General features: G+C 38.4%; 2 pseudogenes across 1 annotated transcript; one reads left to right on the forward strand and one right to left on the reverse strand.

Moving 5' to 3' along the window:
* Positions 1-1,538: 1,538 nt before the first annotated feature.
* On the reverse strand, positions 1,539-12,560 carry LOC146568756 (alpha-N-acetylgalactosaminide alpha-2,6-sialyltransferase 1-like; annotated as a pseudogene). The gene is made up of 9 exons (XR_014893640.1): positions 12,379-12,560; positions 11,933-12,217; positions 11,309-11,471; positions 9,971-10,133; positions 9,160-9,298; positions 8,963-9,072; positions 7,846-7,929; positions 6,540-6,639; positions 1,539-3,534 (listed from the first exon to the last, which is right to left on the reverse strand). The product of XR_014893640.1 is annotated as an alpha-N-acetylgalactosaminide alpha-2,6-sialyltransferase 1-like (transcript).
* Positions 12,561-12,858: 298 nt separating this feature from the next.
* LOC146568757 (uncharacterized) lies at positions 12,859-13,533 on the forward strand (annotated as a pseudogene).
* The last annotated feature ends 9,125 nt before the right edge of the window (positions 13,534-22,658 follow it).

Here is a 22,658-nt window from a genome sequence, read left to right on the forward strand (position 1 = left end):
CTGATCTACTCGAAGTGTTTTACTTATTTATTTATTTTAATTCCTTTTCACAGCTTTCTCTATAAACCGTGGACAAGTGGCTTGATGATTCCAGAAATCAGAGGAGAATGTGCCAGGTGACAGAAGGGTGGCAGTATATGCAGAACAGAACATGTCAAATCTTAAAGCAGATGTGCTACAGCAGCAGAGGCCCACAGGGGGTGCCACTGCTTTCTGGAACTGGAGAGTGCACAATGCTATCATTTCAACATGGACCAAAATCTCCAAGGAATGTTTCCATCACTGTGTTGAATCTTTACCATAAAGAATTAAAGTAGCACTGAAGGCCAGAGTACAACTCAATACTAGTAAAGTATACCCAACATAATATTTGTATGAAATAAGAAAAAAAATAATGAAAAAAGTATTGAAGTACAGTGTCTGTGTGTAGAATTGGGTGACACGGTTAATTTACAAGATACAAAATCATCAATAGGAAAGAAGATAAAAACATCACAACATGCATTTAAAAAAATTATTTAGTTTCACTTGTGATTAAAACAGTGTGATTAAATAAGATACATTCAACAAAACATAAAAAAAACCCCACTCACCTAATTATTATTATGTTAAAACAGTAACGCTACGTTATATTACTGCAATACTGATATATAGTACAAAGTACTATATATCAGTATTGTATAGTAAAGTATATCAGTACTATATAGTAAAAACTCCTTTGTCCCACACGCCATCAGACTGTTTAACTCCTCTCTGGAGGGGAGAGGGAGGGGAAACAGGAGGACAAAGGAGGGGGGAACAACTAAGCTGTAGTGCCTCTTCACCTCACTGTGCAATACCTTTGTGCAATACTTTTGTAAATAGTCAACGGTGCAAATAGACCTCAATACTTGAAATGTGCAATTCACTTGTATTTTTATTTTTATTCCTATTTATTCTATTTATCCCCCTTCGTATATTTTATTTATATTTGTCTCTGTATTTATATTTATGTGTGTGTGTATATATATATAATATTCTGTAACTGTAACTTCTGTCGGTGCTGTGCTTTTGGAAACCGAATTTCCCAGAGGAACCCACCCGAGGGATTAATAAAGTTCTATCTTATCTTATCTTATCTTATCTTATCTTATCTTATCTTATCTTATCTTATCTTATCTTATCTTATCTTATCTTAAAGTAAGTCAAAGGCGTACTAAAGTACAGCACTTGGATAAAGTCCTGCTCTGAAAAAGCTGCAGGTGGTGCTGTTTACTGCAGGAGCTCATCTCAAAGCCCATACTGCAACTGTCTGAGATAGATACAGATTGGAGAAACAATTTAACCATCCACGGGCCAAAATAAACAATTTATAGCCTTTATATCTCATCTGTAGTAGTTTTAACAGTCAAAAAACATCACATCACTTCATTTAAGTTTAATACCAGCAGCCACATCCTGGCTACTTTTAATACTTTACATATACATTCTTTTACAGAAACGAATTGACAATCACCAAAGCATTAAAACTAAATAATACATTATTACTACATTACATGCCTAATAACACGTGTAATCTGCATTTTAAAGGAGTGGTGTTGACTGTTGGATTGTTATTTGTAAGAACTGGTAGGCCTTGCATGTGCACCCAGAATCCATTACTATGTGTGCAGATAGCATTATTTAATCCTGTCATACCTATTGAGTTGTCTCATTATGTTCTATTGAAGCCTTGTCCTTATTTTTATAGATCGAGGCCAGAGTAACCCAAGCTTAAAGTGTTCATTAAGGTATTTTGTCACTTAGAAATAAAAATTAGGTAAGAGATTAAGTGGCTGTTAACCACAGGTTGCTTAGTTTATGTAAAAATGTAGTTTGTTGTTGTTTTGGTTTATGTGTTGAAATTGTTTTATGTGTATGTTTATGTGCTGTATATGAGTATATACTTATATATAGTTAAACATGTATGGATCATTCTGAATAAATTCTGAATATTGATTTGTAAGAAATGAAATTTGAATACGGGGCTAGAAACAGAAAAAGTGTAAATTTCATCCTAGATCGCACTGTTCAGTTCAGTTCAGTTCAGTTCATTTTTATTTCAAACATTTCAAACATGTGCCTTCACAATCATTACAAAATATCATTCCATTATTTGTTTGAAAAGGAGTAGGCTGAAGTATTTACTTATTTGTCCCTACCCCCTCAAGTTTTACCTCTCATTCATTTAATTTTTTTTTTGTCTTAAATTAAACAAACAACATATGAAACATATAAACATATGAAGTAAAACAAAACATAACATACATAAATCAAAAACAAGAAATTAGCAAGCCCCACCACAGTATAGTTTCTTTCATATGAAAAATACAGAATGTGTATATTTGCAGATACACAAGTTATGGAAAAACAACAAACCAAAACAAAACAAAAAAACAACCAAAAAAGAACCGCAACACCATTACCAGCAACATTACCATCCTGGGTTAACCCCGTTTTCTTCATTCTTATACTTATTTAAAATTAGGTTTTTATATTTTACTTTAAACTGTTTTATGTTTTGACTGTCTTTTATTTCTTCTGTTAGACTGTTCCATAATTTAACTCCTGCAATTGAGATTGACATAGTTCTTAAAGTTGTTCTAGCACTTTGTATTTTTAAATTCCATTTCCCTCTTAAGTTATACCCACCTTCTCTTTCTATGAACAATTTACAGATTTCTTTGGGAAGCAATTTATTTCTGACTTTATACATTATTTGCGCTGTTTTAAGCTTCACCAAGTCTTGGAATTTAATAGCTTGCATTTTGACAAAGAGTGCATTTGTATGGTCCCTGTACCCTACATTATTTATTAATCTAATGGCCCTTTTCTGTATTATAGTTATTGTTTGTGTGTTACTTTTGTATGTGTTTCCCCAGACCTCTACACAGTAGCTCATATATGGCAGTAGTAAAGCACAGTATAAAATGTGCAGTGCTTTCTGATCCAACATATGCTTTGCTTTTCCCAGGACGGCAATGCCCCGTGCCAATTTCCCCCGAACATAAGTAATGTGTGGCTTCCAACAGAGCTTGTGGTCAATGATCACCCCAAGAAATTTTATTTCATTTACTCTTTCTAAATATACATTGTCAACACATATTTCTACTGACTGACTGACTTACTCAAATGTGTGGTTATAATACCGGATCTTAACTGGAAGAGAACAGAATCAACTTGATTGTGGAGAAGATGTTTATGGTGCTGTTAAACAACGCTCTTATCTGAACCTTATCTGTTTGACTTGTAATAATCGGTAAATAACAGTCTCTTCCTTATCCCATTGCTTTTATTCTTGCCGTTGCAGCATTGCTGCAGATCTTACAGTCCTGGGTTTACTTACACTCCCTGGTACAGATTTAATATTTTGCTGTTGTGAAGGTTTTTCCATGTGTTCTTCTCTTGAATGTAGTCGTGGTTGGAATAGAAAACGACCCTGGTTTTAACATACTTGTCATAATAGTAGTTGGAGTATTTCTTGAATTCTTCACTCATGAATCCGTATGCATCCACCTGAAGATGAAGTAGAGAGAAATAAAAAGGGGACTGAATTACACTGAAATAATAAATGATAAAAATGACATAACTGCTTTTGGAATTAGTAAAACACCTGGGGAGCCACTTTAACAAGCCCAGTTTATTAGTTTATCTTTAACTCCTTCTTTAACAGCAACAGCTAATGTTAAATAAAAATATAAATATACCTTTATCTTCACTATCTTCTCTAATGATAATTATTACTTTTATCATTAGAGAAGTAACATATTAAAGGGAGAACAATTATGGAAATTCAAATTTTCACGATTTCAGGTTTTTTAAGAATTGGTTTCTGTTTGGTTTCATGGTATTTCTAGAGCTCAAAGAGCCAGTTCCCCCCTTTCTTTTTTCTCCTTTCACTACAGATACTTGTATTATCGTGTGGTCTTTAACTTACAATATTATGCACCTTGAGGCGACTGGCTTAGATCAGCATTCTTTTTGGATTTACACATCTGAATTCAACAAGTTGCAAGCAGATGTTACGTGAGCTATCACTGCTTTCCACCTCGCCTAGACAGCATAAAGCTGGTGCAAATGTATTTAGGCTGCATTTGAACCCAGGAGCTTCTTGCTGTGAGGCAACAGTGCAAATCACGGTGCAATCTGAGGATATCCTAGAGCTTTAAATATGCAGTTTATCAAATACAGTCGCTTGCAAAAGTATTTGGCCCCCTTGAACTTTTCCACATTTTGTCACATTACAGCCACAAACATGAATCAATTTTATTGGAATTCCACGTGAAAGACCAACACAAAGTGGTGCACACGTGAGAAGTGGAACGAAAATCATACATGATTCCAAACATTTGTTTACAAACATATAACTGAAAAGTGGGGTGTGTGTAATTATTCAGCCCCCTGAGTCAAAACTTTGTAGAACCACCTTTTGCTGCAATTCCAGCTGCCAGTCTTTTAGGGTTTGTCTCTACCAGCTTTGCACATCTAGAGACTGAAATCTTTGCCCATTCTTCTTTGCAAAACAGCTCCAGCTCAGTCAGATTAGATGGACAGCGTTTGTGAACAGCAGTTTTCAGATCTTGCCACAGATTCTCGATTGGATTTAGATCTGGACTTTGACTGGGCCGTTCTAACACATGGATATGTTTAGTTTTAAACCATTCCATTGTTGCCCTGGCTTTATGTTCAGGGTCATTGTCCTGCTGGAAGGTGAACCTCCGCCCCAGTCTCAAGTCTTTTGCAGACTCCAAGAGGTTTTCTTTCAAGATTGCCCTGTATCTGGCTCCATCCATCTTCCCATCAACTCTGACCAGCTTCCCTGTCCCTGCTGAAGAGAAGCACCCCCAGAGCCTGATGCTGCCACCACCATATTTGACAGTGGGGATGGTGTGTTCAGAGTGATGTGCAGTGTTAGTTTTCCGCCACACATAGCGTTTTGCATTTTGGCCAGTGGCAAACTGCAAACGGGACTTCTTATGGTTTTCTGTTAACAATGGCTTTCTTCTTGCCACTCTTACATAAAGGCCGACTTTGTGCAGTGCACGACTAATAGTTGTCCTATGGACAGATTCCCCCACCTGAGCTGTAGATCTCTGCAGCTCGCTCAGAGTCACCATGGGCCTCTTGGCTGCATTTCTGATCAGCGCTCTCCTTGTTCGGCCTGTGAGTTTAGGTGGACGGCCTTGTCTTGGTAGTTGTGCCATACTCCTTCCATTTTGGAATAATCGCTTGAATTCGCTTAAATTTCTCAGTAACTTTATCCCTGACCTGTCTGGTGTGTTCTTTGGACTTCATGGTGTTGTTGCTCCCAATATTCTCTTAGACAACCTCTGAGGCCGTCACAGAGCAGCTGTATTTGTACTGACATTAGATTACACACAGGTGCACTCTATTTAGTCATTAGCACTCATCAGGCAATGTTTATGGGCAGCTGACTGCACTCAGACCAAAGGGGGCTGAATAATTACGCACACCCCACTTTGCAGTTATTTATTTGTAAACAATGTTTGGAATCATGTATGATTTTCGTTCCACTTCTCACGTGTACACCGCTTTGTATTGGTCTTTCACGTGGAATTCCAATAAAATTGATTCATGTTTGTGGCTGTAATGTGACAAAATGTGGAAAAGTTCAAGGGGGCCGAATACTTTTGCAAGCCACTGTATCCCTTAGCATTTCTATTCTTTGAATGTTTGCTTTGTCTCCTGTCCTGTCTTTCCATCTCTGAGTGAAGTTCTCACATTCTTTGCTGTCCTTGAGAAATAAAGAAACTGTACCTTTAACTAGCACTGATCACTGTGTGATAAGTCTTGGTTTTTGTTTTACTCTGAATTTTGGTCCATCTTTGAACCCTAACACAATTAGCCTGTTGTGAGAATGTAAAAAAGAAAAATCACCCCAAAAAAGGCCTTAAAAAAAGAAAACTCTTGACGATAGTAACACATCAGACTTTGGCTAACAGCTAATAAAAAGTGTCCAAAAAAAAAAGAAAGCTGTTAAGAGAAACTGCCAATAATTCAAAGTAAATGATAAAGTTACCATTGTGAAATTTATATAAATGCATGAAGCTCTTGAGTTGGGTCATGTTATAGACACTTGATGAATCTGTTTGACAAGTTTATTAAATAGCTGTGTAAAACAAGGTGTGACATCAGTTTTATCGATGCTGTCCAGCTGGTCTGTCTTCACACATTGGAACAGTTCAATAAAACTGGTGACACACCTTATTTTACAGTTTTAATTTAAACATCTTATCTTATTTTCCTAGGAGGGTACACAAAAAGTCAGTGTTCCTTCAGCTTATCCCTGACAGTGGTTCAGAGCTTTAATACAACTTTATTATATGATTGCTGGGAAGGTCTTTCCACGTTGAAATATGCTGCTAAAACAGTAATAAGATAGTTTGACGTTAATATGCTTTTAATACAAAGTTAATGTACACATGGTGTGTTGCATTCTTCCAAAGGTGTGGTTAGAAGTAGTTGTAATGTTAAGAAGTTAAAATCAAGTGTTAACTCACTGTGTCACAGGTGTGCAGAGCCAGGAAGAGAGTGAATGCTCCGTTGGTTGGTCTGACCCTCGCCCAGTATCTCTTATTCAGATTGGGTGACTTCAAGAACCTGTAATGCAATGATATAATAGGTTGTAGGACTGGCCTTAGCAACAATAACTTGAAGTAATAATTATTTTCTGTATTACTAACAGTCTCTCACTTTGTTGTGGAAGAATGTTTCTGTACAACATTGCTTAAGTTCAATATTTGTAGGCATTTGTTTATGCACAGGTGTCTTAATTTCTCACCTCACATTTCCATTGAGTTGTGGTCTGGACTTTGAATGGGACATTGCAGCACCTTGATTCCACAGCAATTCTGTTGTACGCTTGCTGCTTGATTTGGAATCATTGTCCTAGTAAATGACTCAGTTTGGCTGGCTTTAGTTGTTCTACAGGCGGCCTCACATTTGGCTGTAGAACACTTTGATATACAGACAAGTGTATGTTTAACTCTTCGACTATAAAATGTCCATTTGCTATGGCTAGAAAACAAGTCCAACTCATCATCTTTCCTCTCGCACTGTGGTTTCAGTCAATATGAGGCGTTTGAGCTGATATGCTGTATTTAAATGTGGTGCTGTGCATTATGGGCAGTCATTTCCACTTTGGGCTTATCTGTCCAAAGGACATTGTTCTAGAAGTCCTGCGGTTTGTTCAGATAGAACTCTTCAAACCTAAACAGTGCTGCATTTCTTTTTTAGAGAGTAGAGGCTTTTTCATTTTCCTCATTGTAATGTCATGATCTTTAACAATTAACATGCTAACTAAGACTGTTAGAATCTAAGGTGTAGCTATTGCGGTTTTTGCAATTTCTTTGACCATCACACACCCACTGTTGGGAAGACTGTAGCATGGTGTTAGCACACATCTGCATGGTCTGGAGCAATGACTGCAGAAAACTTCCCCTTGATTAGCAGAACCTGGCTGCTACTCACTCAATGTAAGCAGAAAGAACTGCAAAATGTCTGTTTGTATTTGTATACATATTGTTACAATGGGAAAAGTTAACTTGGACTATGCATAAAATCTGTACTTCAATATTGTTTGGATCATTTGATTAAAAAAAAAAAATCAAACATTATGGACCTTCAACTTATTTAACAACTTTTATCAACATTTTTTTTTAATTTAACTTAACAACTTTTAACATTGTAATTAAGAGAAGGCTTTAAATAATTTAAGGCTTTAAATAAAATTAAAAAAAAATAGAATAAATAGTCTGCACTGTTTAAAAATAAATGTTCTGGAGTGGATGGTGAAAGAAGGCTGACCTGTTCCGCACATATCGGAGGAAATCCTGATGCAGAACGTAGAAGCGGCTCTCGTTGTACTGCCCTGAATAGTAGGTCCTTGGCCTGGGGGGGTTGAACAATAGGAGTAATGAAAGGATGATGAGATGTGTTAGTTTCTCAAATGCTATTAAATTTATTTGCTGGAGTGAACAGCTGGAAACATATGCTTATGTGCCTGCAGTGCATTTTAGACCAAAAAACTTTTACCTGAATATCGGTCTGAGTGTGCATGTATGACACAAAATTTAGATGGTCTGCAGAACAGCCGTGTAGTTATTAAAAAAAAGTGTGCATTTACTTAAGTGAAAGAAAAGTTTACACTTCTCCGTAGTAAACTATCTCAATTAATTGTCTGCAAATGAAATTTAATTGACATAAACAATTCTGCTTTAAAGAGTCTTTTAAATTCAAGTGGCAATACACGTCTTACGGTTTGACTTATCAGTATAAAGTAAATGTTGATTATTCCCCTAAAAGCTCACTTTCACCAAAATGAAGGCTTGATTTGCACAAACAGAAAGCAGATGTTTCTCAACAGTAACTGAACCGGCAAAATACTTAAAAAGTAAAAAAGCAAAGCAAAAAAGAAATGAAGTGGCTTATGGTGCTTTTCTTATCTGACCATCACTCAAACAATTTTCACAAATGTTTATATAGCACTTTACATGCATGTCTATTTCACCTACAATAAGACTAATTTAGAATCACCATCAACAGAATGCATGTTTTTGGACTGAGGGAACAGCAAGGGAATAACCACATGAGCACACAGAGAACACGGAAACTCCACAGAGGAAGGTCCCAGAAAGTTGTTTGAGCAAGAGATAAATGATTTGTAAAATTATTATTAAATTTAAGGCAAAACACTTATTACAAAGTTCTATTTTTTAAATGTACAGTTTTAATAGACACTTAATAAAATGTATGTTATAGCATTTGAATAAAAATGTCACAGATTCTGAATTTATTTTAATTTAACACCACAAAAAGCCATAAATACTGCAGCAGCACATAACATTTAGTTGATACTCACAGTCTGTTCAGAATCAGAATCAGAATCAGAATGGGTTTATTGCCAGATGTTGAGGTTTACAACATTAGGAAATTGCTGCGGTATGGACCAGCAGAGACCTTTTCTCCTTTGAGAAGGCCCTCAAGCCATTGGTAATCCCTCATCCCCTCAGGAATCATCACATATTTTATACCCTGCCAGAAGGAAAATGAGGACAGAGAAGCCATCTTTACTCTAGTGAAATAAAACAAAAATCAAGGGCCAATGAAAAGCTTCATTACCTCATCATGAGGAGCAGCTTTGTATCCGTGTTTTTTAAGGATGTAACGAGATGAAGTGATGGAGTGGGCTGTGTGGACATACACCGATGTTTTGTTTCCTACATCTTCTTCAAAGCCCTTGGTGATGGCACCATTCATCCTGCCACACAGGCAGAAGCAGGTGTTGCAGATGTTAAGCTTGGCTTCAAATGTTTAAGCTTAGTAATTTGCTCAGATCAATTGAGAAGCAATCGTTGCTTTCATTTTGGGAGAATGGTTTTCTTGTGGAATCAACCACCTTCAGCAATACCACTGAAGTGTTGGCCCAAAACATTTCAGAACATACTCTTACTGAAACTTAATTCACTTAACACGCTTTCCATTCTGACTCTATGACGACACTGATGTTTGAAAGAGAACAATACATTTTGGAGTTTCTACACCACAAGCAGGTGAGCTATCAGATACAGTACCACATTTTTACTGTCAAAGAATTTGCTGATCAGCAACCGTTCTCATGTTTTTTTTTATATCTTTTTTAGCGTTCTTATGTTTTAAAGCTAACTTTAGTAAAAGATACACCTTAATAGTTGATAGTGTTGTTCTGTTTGTCCTTTCCTACCGAAAAACATAATCATGCGCATCAATCTCTACACCCATTCTGGTGAATCAGAATCAAATAGGTTCTAGAAATCAGTGACGATACCCAGCCCTATATGAAAGTCACAGAGAAAGATAAAGCAGGGTATGCTTTACACTGCTTTATCTTTTCTACACTGGGCCTAGTGCCTGTCGAACAAAGCCAAGAGGTTTGCTTGGGGGTTTGTCTTACCGAAAAACGTAATCATGGCCATCGATCTCCACCCCCTTCTTTGAGCCGTTCAGGATTCCTCCAGTACCTACCACAGCACAGCGCACACAACCGTCACCACCGGGTTTTGGGAGGAGCAACGGCTCTTTTGGCTTTGGAATCAACTTCACTGACTTCATCACATCTGCAAACCAAAAGAAAAATTCAAAAATGTGTTTACTCTGAGTGCTGTAGTTCCAGCATAGTAATGTATCCTGTATATGAAAACAATGAAGCAAGATGAAGGCCATAACTCTTATTCATGCATTAACAGCTGTTTCTTCAGCTTTACCTGACTCACCTGCTCATGTTTACTAAAAGGGACGAGAGCTTTCAGTGAGCAAAACTAGAGTAAATTTGTTATGGTCTGTGTGGAGGGAGGCATGAAAGGACCTAAATTGCAGACTAAAACACAGAGGCCAAGCTGAAACTGAAAATGGTAGTTTTATTTGCTCCAGTGTTTAGCAATAAACTAAACTTGGTGATACAAAATAAACTTGTTAGGCTTGGCAAACAGACATATGAGGGAGGATGCAACACTGAACACAGGAAGGACTTAAATACAGACATGAGGTGATCAGGAGAAGTGGCAACACATGAGGAAACAGCTGACACACATGAACATAACGACGTCACAGGGGAAACTTAAAACTAAACTGGGGACCTCTTTCAAAATATAACAGGAAACATAATGAAATGCAGACAAGAACTTAAAGTTCATGTTGTCATGAACTGACCAGAGCTAGAACAAAAGTGCAACAAGAAAACCTGGAGCTCCTGAAGTAGTCCAAAACAAAAGACTATGAAAGGCACTTAGTCTGGGTTGACAAATCAAAAAACAACCTCAAACAAACAAACTTAAGATCTTTTATTTTTTTTTTTATAGCTGCTCCCCTCATTCCTTGTGAACTCAGCTGTTGCTAACTTCATTGTTTTAGCCCCTTGTCAGCCAATCAGCATTCAACTAACACATGGGGTCATTAATGTAGAGCAACATGCAGCTAGGATTTTGGAGGACTAAAAGTGCTGGTTTGAAACCACTCTCAGAAAGCAAATACACACAGCTGGACACAAGCTTGGTACCATAAATTCACAGCAAGCCTGGGTTTGAATTCAGCCCTGGTCTTTCTGCGTAGAGTCTGCATATTGCAGGTGGTAACCTATAGCAACACCATGTGACCCTGAATTGGATAAGCATAGGAAAATGGATAGGGGAACATTGATTTGAGAAGTAGCCTCAAGTCGCCTATTCATGTGCCAAAAAGTTGCTTGAGGATGTGTCATAACAAAAGAAAATAGGTGTGTCACTAAAAGACCTACCGTCGTACTTGAACTCCATAAAACCGAAAGGATTGTTAAAATGTGAGAGCCGATTCCACTCACTCATGTTGATGTTGTCCTTGTGTAGAAACAAACGTATGTTTGGAAGAAAAGCCTTCTTAAAGTTTTCATCGTCAGAGTTTCGCAGAGACTGGGCACATGCCTGAAAATCATAAAACTATTAAATACAGGAAATTAGCCAAAGACAGAATTTGCTGTGATATAATTATCCAACTCTATTAAATAACATCCTTGAATAATTCAAAACGGGGAGAACCAAATGACAGAAAAAATGTAATAAAGCAAGAGTAAAATAAGTGTTAGCATTAGCCATGTGCCAGATAGTTATTTTTAAACATCTGTATTGGTTTCAGCAGAGAATTTCATAATTGGTGCATCACTGCAGGAAAGAGTGAAGGCAGACATATGCGAAGCCACAAAGGTAGAAAAACAGCTCCACAAAATGAAAATAATGAATTTAAAGGGGGAAACAAGGTACATGTATAGGTCACAAGGAAAACGATTGACTGCTTGGCTGAGCAGAATTCAGTGCTGCCTATACCCAAACACAGAAAAGTTAGGAACTGCATTTATATTACTTCTCTCATATGCTCGTATGCTTACTGTCGGTCTAGGTGGTGCATCCTGGTTATAAACATCATCAAAATCCCACTGAGGAAGCTTTGTGAAATTTATTTTGTAGAGGATAGGCATAGGAGTCTCAGCCATGTAGGGGTTTTAGATTTTGTCACTGGGTTCATTTTTGTTGAAATAACTTTTGCTATGCCAGCTGTGGTACACACAAAAGGTGGTGCAGATGTCTTTTTGATTTTTCCCAAAAATGTAATGACACTGTCAAGAGAAAAATTTTCCCATTTGTGTCCATTTTTTCCTGAGAAAGTTGTCCTCCTGAATCAGGAATTAGGCAGAAATGCAACAGAGGTAACAGATGACAAACAAATAGCAAAGTACAAATAACAGAACTAGCAAATCAGTTCACAGTTCCCTTTTTAATGATTCTTTATATCAACACAAAATATTAAAAAACAAAGAAAAAAAACCCAACTGACCTTTTTGATAAATGTTCCTGTGACAGAATAAACACCAGAAAACCAACAGTTACAAAAACGAGCAAAGAAAAAATCCTGAACTTTTGGACCGCCATCACTGCTGAGTGAAGGCTTTGCTGTTTAATTAAAAAGAAAAGTATTTTCTCTTTCTTCTGAGATTTGCTCAGAGGTCGAAAAACCACCTGGAGTATTTAACAACTTGATGTGACTGCTGAGAATTCACAAAGACACAAGTGAGATAGCACTAGTTCAAGATGGCAGCCAACCAAACCAGTTGTGCGACTGCTGATTTTCACAAAGACACAAGTAAGATAGCACTAGTTCAAGATAGTGGCCAACCAAACCGGTTGTGTGACTGCTGAGAGTTCACAAAGACACAAGTAAGATGGCACTAGTTTAAGATGACACCCGGTTTGACCGGTTTCGTGCGTGTGCGCATGCGCGTTCAGGTGTGCTACCCATACCACAGCCACTCTAGGTATGTCTTCAGGAGTATGCAGTCGGGGTCCTCAACGTAAAAAGCAACGCTGTGAAAACCCCGTAGATGGGACTGTATTTAAGTTAGAATATCAAGGCGCCGAAGGGTATGTGTATGCCATTAAATATACCGAAGGGGCAGTTGTGCTTAGTGTAGATTGTGGCGAGGGATTGTTTTGGGGGGAACCCCAAGTCATGTCTACTAAAAACTGGAAGCTCTTCCGCACCGTAGTGTGTGCGGACCTGGACAATGTGGGCTTCCCAGAGCTGCTGTATGTTTCCCAGTGGAACAGTGCATCAGGCCCTGAGCTTTACAGGGTTGAGGCTGATCGTTTCAATCGCAACCCTGACGACTTTATTTTTCTCAGTGTATGTGATGACAGGGATAGTCTTATTGCTTCCAGAGGGCTTGAAAACTGGAGGTTAAATCCTTACCCTCTAAACCTCGAAGAGCGCACAAGATAGTTTAACGACTTGTTTTTTATACAGTGGTGCGACTGGAGAGGTTTGTCGCGTCTGTTTAGCCAGATTGATGACGCGATCAAGAGGGACAGACTCAACACTGCGTACGAGAGTATTAGAAAACGCCTTGTTTTTGACGATCTGGCGAGTTGTCCGAAGACTGGTTTGCCTGCTACGCTGTGCAAACCTAAAATCATAAGACCTTCCGACAACTAAACAATAAACTGGTAGGTTTAATGTGCGGGTGTGTAGGGTTGCGTGTGTATCTATGTGACAAATTAAGAGCTTGTGGTTTTCATTTTACAGAGCATGACATGCAGTCGTGGGACCTGTCAGAGTCACCATCAACAGCGCTGCTAATCCCGACCCCCCAGACTCCACCACCTTCACCACAATGCTCGCAAGACCCCCTCATATCAGACCTGTGGGAGGAAACTGTAATCGACATCAAACTCGCAACTCTCCACCTGTTGATGTTGGCGTTGAATGAGTTTCTACAAGAGACATGTCACGGATGCCAAACAGGCCACCCCAGTCAGGTGCAACACAGCTGCTTGCAGGAATTGTCTGAGTATTTCTTCGACACCTACTATGATGATGTGATGATAAGGCTCCAGATTGACCGATTCATCCCAGCCATCCGGCTGTTTGTACGCTCATACACTGTAGATGGGACTGGAACACAAATCCGCAGAGTTGCAGAACACATCATGTGTGAACTGAGATCAGAGCGACATATAGTATGCGCCATTAATGACAACATTGCGCATGCATGATTGGAAACTACTGGGCTGGGAGACACCTGGTTTAATGTGTCCTGTTCAAGTATCCATTGTCTGTGTTTGTGTATGTGTGAAAATTAAATAAAAAGACGTGTTAACATCAACATCTTAGTCATTTGTGGTTTGTAAATCATGGAAAGCACATTGCATAAAATATATAATGATCCAGCCCATCCTGCGGGGTTGGCCAGTTTAAATAAGCTACGTATAGCGGCAGGGGAGGCATCAGGTGTAACACCTCCACTTTCTCAGGTCAAACATTATTTAGAACAAGACGACACTTACACACTCCATAAACCTGCGAGGATCCACTTCCCCAGAAATAGAGTATTGGTGACAGGGGTCGACAAACAGTTTCAAGCCGATCTGGTTGACATGTGTGAATATGTGGCAGATAATGATAATGTGAGATATCTGCTAACATGTATAGATGTATTCTCAAAATACGCATGGGTTAGATGCCTAACAAACAAGTCAGGGACTGCTGTATCAGCTGCTTTTGAGGATATACTTAGTGAGGGTAGGATCCCTGTGAAACTACAAACAGATGAAGGCAAAGAGTTTTATAATACAACCTTTAAACAGCTAATGAAGCGATATAATGTCAAGCATTTCTCAACAGCTAGCGAGGTTAAATGCAGTATTGTCGAGAGATTCAGTCGTAGCTTCAAGGGTAGAATGTGGAAGTACTTAACATCAGCCAACTCCCGGAGATATGTAGATGTCATACAAGATCTCCCACAAGCATATAACAATGCTTATCACAGATCTATCCAAATGGCTCCGGCAGAGGTGAATAAGGATAATGAGAAGTCGCTGTACAAAACGAGGCCTAAGAGGGACCTGCGCTTTAAATTTAATATTGGTGACACTGTACGAATATCAAAACTGAGAGGAAAGTTTCGAAAAGGATACGAGCAGACCTACACCAATGAGATTTTCACAGTCAAGGAACGTATAGGGAGACAGCCCCCAGTGTACAGACTAGCGGATCTAGCAGGAGAGGTATTGAAAGGGTCATTTTATGAGACTGAGGTACAACGTGTGGTTGTTGATGAAAACAAAACATTTAAAATTGAAAACATATTGGCTAGAAAAAAAGTGGGTCGGAAAAAGCAGGTGCTAGTGAAATGGCTAGGATGGCCCAACAGCTTTAATTCGTGGATTCCAGAAAAAGACATTGTTGAGGCGTAATTAACTCAGATGACGCGGCTCTACACACATTCATTCAACACTGAGCATAGACTGAGAAAGCATGAATAAAAAGAACAACAATGCAGGCTTCTATGTAAGCCTCTTCTCGAATGCTTCAGCACATGTTCACCCGGGTAATAAGATATCTAATTTTAGAACAAAGCTAGCAAAACCTATTGTTTTGGATCAGCCGTATGAGGTCGCTGTTATAGAGATACAGTACCCACGCATATGGCTGTCTTTTCCACAATCAGATTCGCAAGTGGAAATTCATGACCCAGTCAAAGATGGAACCATAGCCGTAACCATGATCGAACTGTCTGTGGGTCATTATACATCTGTGGAACAGATAATAAAAGAATTTAATTTTAAATGTCAGCAGCACCAAGCCACTGGAGACATTAAAATGCAATACAACGCAGTTAGTAACCATGCCTGTGTTATGGGGCCTAGGGGGACTATTCTCACATTTAGAGGGAGACTGGCGAAAATCCTAGGATTCAAAACAGGAGACCCATTTGTACTTCATTATAAAAACACATATGCCCCGCACCCCGCAGACATATGCGGGGGAAAATATAACATCTTTATTTATGCAGATATCGTTGATTACCAGCTTGTGGGTGACGCCCACGCGAGGCTATTAAGAGCTATAAATATTACAGACGATGACCGCCGCTTGCCTATTCTACAATTTGACAGTCCACACTACACACCTGTGTCAAAGACATTAATCGACGACAAAGAAATTGATTTGAAAGACGATTGAAATCAACACATACACTTTTTATACGGCAAGGTGTTTGTCAAGTTACACTTCCGACCGATAACCAAGCATTTTTGAAAAAAAAGGATGGCCGTCTACAACACTGATGACTCAAAATATGTAAAATACTACTTATCACAGGCTGGTGGAGAGCTCGGAGGGTATGTTGGGACCAGTAGGGGAGACCGGGGATAGTTGTAACATTTTTCACATTTCTGTCTGTAAATTGGAGCTCTTTTAAGGTAGTGGATTCAAAATGTAATGCAAAGTATTTACATGTCTCTGCTATTAAATAGTGCAGCTATTTTCTCTGCAGCACAATTACCCATTGCATGGTATGGCCTCAAACACGAAGAGTGAAATGTTACAATTAACCCCATAGTCTGGGTTAGTTGTAACATATCCTGGGGTGAAATGTAACACAATGAAATAAGGGTACTGACAAAACATTAACATGTAATCTTTTTTATTCAACACATGAATGCACTTACATCCATTTATGTAGCTATGTGTGTGTGTGTGTGTTACTGTTTTATTTTTGTTACTCGTCATTGTAGCTTGCTGTTAATGTTGTGCTAACAGTAGCAATTAGCTAGATACGTTAGCCGTTGAGGTCAGCGCAATTTAGTATCCAACTGTTTTCCTAACAAAACCACTGTTATAATTAAGTGAAGCTGCTCCCAGCTAATTTGAACCTTTGGCTTCTAAAATATGTGGTTCAATTGCGTGCTGCGTACATAACCCAATGTCAGCTAGACCGAAATTAAAATTTAATATATTATTAAAGTCACTAAAATGGCGCCTGAAGCCTGTTGTGATGTGAGCTCTGTGTCTGCTCTAGAAACTCTGAAATTCTGTAGATCTGAGCCGTACACTAAATACTCACATGAACCTGTACTTTGAATTCTGTATGAGCTGTATAAAATACAGCTATGCATAAGAGTTTTGAATGAATAATTAGATTAGATGACTCTTTATTGTCTAATCGAATTATATACAAATGAATAGAAATGTGACATGAGAAGGTGTGTCTTTGACTGTTCCTGCATAACTTAGTTTCGGACTAGTTGACAAGTTATGCTCCGGTCATTTGATGTTTCCAAGATAGATGTTCTTTTGTAGGGAGAGCGGGGTAAGTTGTCACACGGGTAAGTTGTCACACTGTTCATAACTCCAACACTAGAGGCTCTATCTCAAAAATGAAATAGCCACTTTGTGTGACTTCTTCTTCTATAGTCAACCTCCTGTTCACATGTGGTCAAGACTGCTCTAATCTGAGGTGAGCACATCTTTTTTATTTTTTTGACCTAAAAGGAAAAATAAATCACTTTAAATTTTCTTCAGTACAACTTTGTTAGGTATAGATGTTACAGATTATTATTTTACACAAAATAGAGGAGACATTAACGTGTCTTTTGATACTTCAGCTGATGTGCTATGTTGAGCTAACCCTGACATTTAGCCAAAATTAGCATAAATGTCAGTTTGGGGCAAGTTGTCTCATTAACTTTGGGGCAAGTCGTCACATGTGACAACTTGCCCCAGTACAAATAAATGCTCCAAAAAATTGTGATATTGTAATTCATTTGTATTTGTAATAAGGTTTTTGAAGAAAGGAAGGAGAGGCAGGAATTAAGGAAGGAAGGAAGAAAGTAAGATGGTTCGAAATTATCAACGAAAGACAGAGCGTGGCAGAACACCACCTGACATTATGTTAAAGGCAGTCAGGCAGGTAAAGATGCAGAACAAATCAATCACAAGTACAGCAAAGGATTTTGACATAAATTACCGCACTGCAATTACTAACAGCGGACTACCAACTCCAGAGGACATCCAGCCATATCCAAAAGCTGGCCGCCGAAAACCATCCAGCAAAGGAAGAAAACGATGCAAATCAGCAATTCTAACCGACACGCCAGTGAAGCAGCAACTAGAAAAAGAAAAGAATAAGGCTGAATCTAGCAAAAAGCTGTTTCAAAAGAGGGACGCGAGGGGGGAAAACATCTGGACCTATGAAGAACAACGCAGCTAAAAGAAGAAAAATAATTCAAGAGTCATCATCAGATGATGAAGAGTGCTTCTGCCTTGTCTGTGTGGAGCCATTTTCAAACAGTCGTCCAAAAGAGACCTGGGTAAAATGCGTGAAATGCAACAAATGGGCCCATGATGCTTGCACCTCAGGCCAGGCAATTTATGTGTGCCAGAATTGTGACTATGAAGTTGAGTCTGATTAATCAGAAATAGGGCATCTGTTTTGTTCAGAGGATAAACATGTTAAGTAAAGCAAGTTATTTGCAGCATTCCATTCAGTTATGATGGATTTATGTGCAAGCCAGAGAACATTTGAGTTTAAAGTTCAAACTAAAGTTTTCTTTCTACTTAATGTTTTGATTAAAATGTGTATTGGATTGAAATAATTGTTTTTTTCCAAATTCTCTTGGCATAATTGTTCAAATTTCCAGTTTTGGTTTGAATTTAACAATTAAAATCAATAATCATAATTAAGTATTTGTGTTCATATTTTAAGATAATCTAGTGTGACAACTTACCTGCCGATGGGGCAAATTGTCACAAGTGCACATTCTCCATTCAACAGTCTACAACTCCGTAATGAGATAAGATATGAAAATGTAATGAATACATCATATGTGCCCGAGACTTCCGTCTTTCATTTGGTGAAACATTTATTACGTTGTGATGTATGGTGCTCAGTAAAAGTTAGTCAGTGTGAAGAGTGTGACAACTTACCCCGCTCTCCCCTACTTACAAAGTCAAAGTTTTTTAATTATGCTAGAATACTGGAAGACAATCAACTTTTAGTGTTTTCCGCATATTAATTATTCTGAAATAGAGACGGTGACCCTAACTGTACAGAAGCACTAAACAACTGACAATCTAACAGACATCATTGGCCTGAGCCGTCATGCACAGTGAGTCTGATCCTTTGCTGTGAGAGTCTGACAAGCATGTTTCTGGTCAGTTTGGAAGAAATAATATCACAATGTTGATCTTTCTTTCCAACATTCCTTCTCTTTTACAACATAAACTATGATCAAAGGTACTTATGTTCACAGCATGTAATAATACTGACAGTCCAGGGCATTGTGGTCTGTTGAGCTAGGGTTAGGGTTAGCAAGTCAGACATATGTAATCAATATTAAACGTCTCTGACGTGGGCCACTGTCCGCAGTGTTGGGAAATCCATACCGGGCTGGAACGAGTCAAGGTAGGTGAGCATCCACGAGAAGACACGGCAGATGCATCCTACTAATACTGACAGGACCAGGAGACTCCAGAAACCGAGCATCTTCTTTTCAGTGCCATCCTCTCCTGTCACCCTCTCTGCCCGCAGCTCTTTGAGTATGGGGTAGATAAGGGCGCAGAGAAACCCTTATTACTAATTTGTATTATAATTCAATTTTCATGAAATATTCATATTCAGTATTGGTCCTTTTATATTATAACCACGTATCCACCCAGGCTCACGGTGGGGCAGGGCTCTGTCCTGGGATGCTTGAGTACAAGGTAATGTACACCCTGACGAGGTATCCAGTCTGTCAGAATTGTTTTCAATATTTGGTTAAAAAACATGAGTGACAACAAAAATCCAACTAGGATTCTTGCATATGATGAATGAAGTCTGTCTTTGACTGTATTGTCCAGCTGATCCAGCAAACCCCCAGCAGGTGAACCTTATTCATGACATAACACGGCAACAATGTAAAAAATGAAACAGCAACAGTCTAAATGTAAAGTGCATTCTAAAGTCCTCTTCAATAAATCATATGCAAAGAGTCATTTGGGACTGTAAAACGTGAACTACAGAACCCAGAGTCTTCATCATTAAATCTCTGGTTGCTTCATTTTTCTATCCTATATCAGATACTTTAAGGTTAGGTTAGGTAAAGTTGCATTCTCATGGTGAGGCAAAGTGCTTTATGTGTGTGTGTGCGTGTCATGAATGGCTATAAAAGGCCTATAATTAAAGAAAGTGAGGTTTGAGTTCGAGTTGCGGCAGACTGTCACTACTTGTAAATGGAACGCAGCCTCCCTACGGCGGACAGCTAATAACAGGAATCGGACGCGGTCCACCCAAGTCCACAGCAACCACCATAGCAACCGCCTAGCATGACCTTAAAAACATATTCTGTCTTCATAACTATCAAAAACATGAAATGATTTGCAAAGTGTGAAAGTGTTACAGCTGCAGAGAGCTATGGCGGTATCTTTGGAAGCTGTTTACATAGCTAATAATATACGATGTAACCATGGAGACAGTCACGTGAGCTAGCGGTGCATGTTTGCTACAGTGAATAAGGTGATTGCGTGCACACGCTGCAGAGGGTAAAGACATTACTTCAATATTGTTTTATATTGATATATATTTGCCTTCTGTTGACCATCACCTCAGGTTCACCATTACAGTTTCAGCATACAGATGCACACTGTCTAAATATCAACACATTCAAAAACTCATGTCTCAGAAATAAGCACAGCTGTTCATGTTTGTCATTAGATTTTTATTTGTAAGAAAATTATGAGCTTCATATTGTGCATTAAATAAAAGAACATTTCACAACTCTGAGTCAACAGAAACAGGTAACAGAAATGTCTCTAATGTGTACAGTGTAGTGTAAGCATTAAAAGATCATGAAGGAAACACTAACATTCATGTGAAACTAATTGTAATAAAAAAAATGAACAGGTGGTTTATAGATGTAAAAGAAAGAATCTGAAAACAACACTTTTTTGGTCTAAGTGATCAAAGTAGAAAACAAAACTGGTGTTCAAGAACAAACCGTAGCTGCACTAATATTACACATCTCCATTGTTGTGGTGAACAGACATGTTGCTTTTAAAACCACATGCAGTGTGTGACCGTGACTATTCACTGAGACCATGAACGCCACTTCGCTGAAGCCTTCGCCTTCTTCTTCTTCTTCTTCTTCTTAATTGGAAGCAGAAGGAGCACGAGCTGCTCTGATCTACTGAAAGGAAAAAGCAGAACATCTGAGTTGAAACCAGTCAGCTGAAATCATTAAGACAGGAACAAATTCAATGCAGTGTCTCAAGTGGCTTAGCCTGTTACAACTGTTGATACAAGCTAAATACGGTTAACACACAGTGTCAGGGAGCTCCAGTGTGGGAACTAGTGGCTTTAGGTTTGTAGTCATTTAACTTTCATCCATTCATTAATTTAATTCAGGAGGAAGAAATGCCAGGTTGGTGCAGGCTGGTTACATGCATTTGGTCCCATGCTGTCTTTAACTAAATGACTTGGTTCACTTTATGGCTGGGCTGTATGTGGGGTTATATCATGTTATTTGGGCAGGAGTATCTGTCCTCTGTTAGACTTAGAAAGTTTCTCCATAAGTAGAGTTTGTAACTCTTATAGCACATCTGTGGCTGACAGCTTTTTGGTGGCTCTTTTTACCCCACACTGGTTGTGAGTGTGTAAATAGCCCCACTAGTTCTTTTGGGTTGCAGTTAACTTGGAAGGAAGAGGTAGTTCTGCCATGACTAGATGATTAACAATTATCTGGGATACATAAATTTCATAATGCATGCATATATCTCTATAAACCTGGCCTGAGGGCTGCCATTTTTTACATTCAGTTATTTCTTTGTTGAATCTAAATAATAAATGTGTCACAGTTAAACTGACACTGGTCAGTGTAAATGGCTCATTGGGAAACAGACAGAGGTGGGACCAAGTCATTGTTTTGCAAGTCTCAAGTAAGTCTCAAGTCTTTATCCTCAAGTCTCAAGTCAAGTCTCAAGTAATGTCAGGCAAGTCAGAGTCGAGTCTCAAGTCACTGGTGTAAAAGTCCAAGTAAAGTCACAAGTCTGAAATTTTGAATTTCAAGTCCTTTCGAGTCATTAAAAAAAATGAAAAAACGCATGTTGCAGTTATATGCTAAATGTAAATATTAGACCATGTAATTTTTAAATCTGTTTTTCTCAACACATGACAAAATAGTGAACTTAGAAAATATACACAAATTGTGAAATTGCACCTCTTTAGAATGCAGCTCAATTAAACCTAGCTCCAAGAATAATTTTCACCGACAGTTCTGAGATAAGCTGCATGTTATTCTTGGATGCGGTTGTAGGACCGGCTTTAAAATCGCATGACAAAAATATCATATACATTAAAAAAAAACTGCATCACCAACGTAGCCTGGAAAACATTTGCTAGTTAGATGAAGTCAGCTATCTCATCTTAGCATATTTATATGCATATTTATAATCATACGGTTCTTGGAGTGAGTGCATACACTCGTGAAGTTTAGTAACTTCAGGTCACTGCAACAAGCCCAGGTACAGTTTACCGATGGATGGGTACAGGACCTTGAAATGCACCGTGTAGAACGAAAGACCATCGTACGTATCATAAGTTTACCAGTCTCACAAATCGTCGTCATAAATACACATTCGTTAACCGTTTATTAATAGGACCTTTGAGCTCAACGATAATTAATTAGCAGTGGAAATAATTTCTGGTACGCGTTACAGAAATGTAGCAGTGACAATAATACTGTATGCTGTAATCGTACTGGGCAATTAGTGATACAAAACAACTGTTTTACCCTGTGAAT

This window comes from Mchenga conophoros, linkage group LG8 (assembly GCF_057382185.1).
Source record: "Mchenga conophoros isolate Kocher_MC1m ecotype Shallow Benthic linkage group LG8, M_conophoros_male_GT1.1, whole genome shotgun sequence".
NCBI classification, from domain to species: Eukaryota; Metazoa; Chordata; class Actinopteri; order Cichliformes; family Cichlidae; genus Mchenga; species Mchenga conophoros.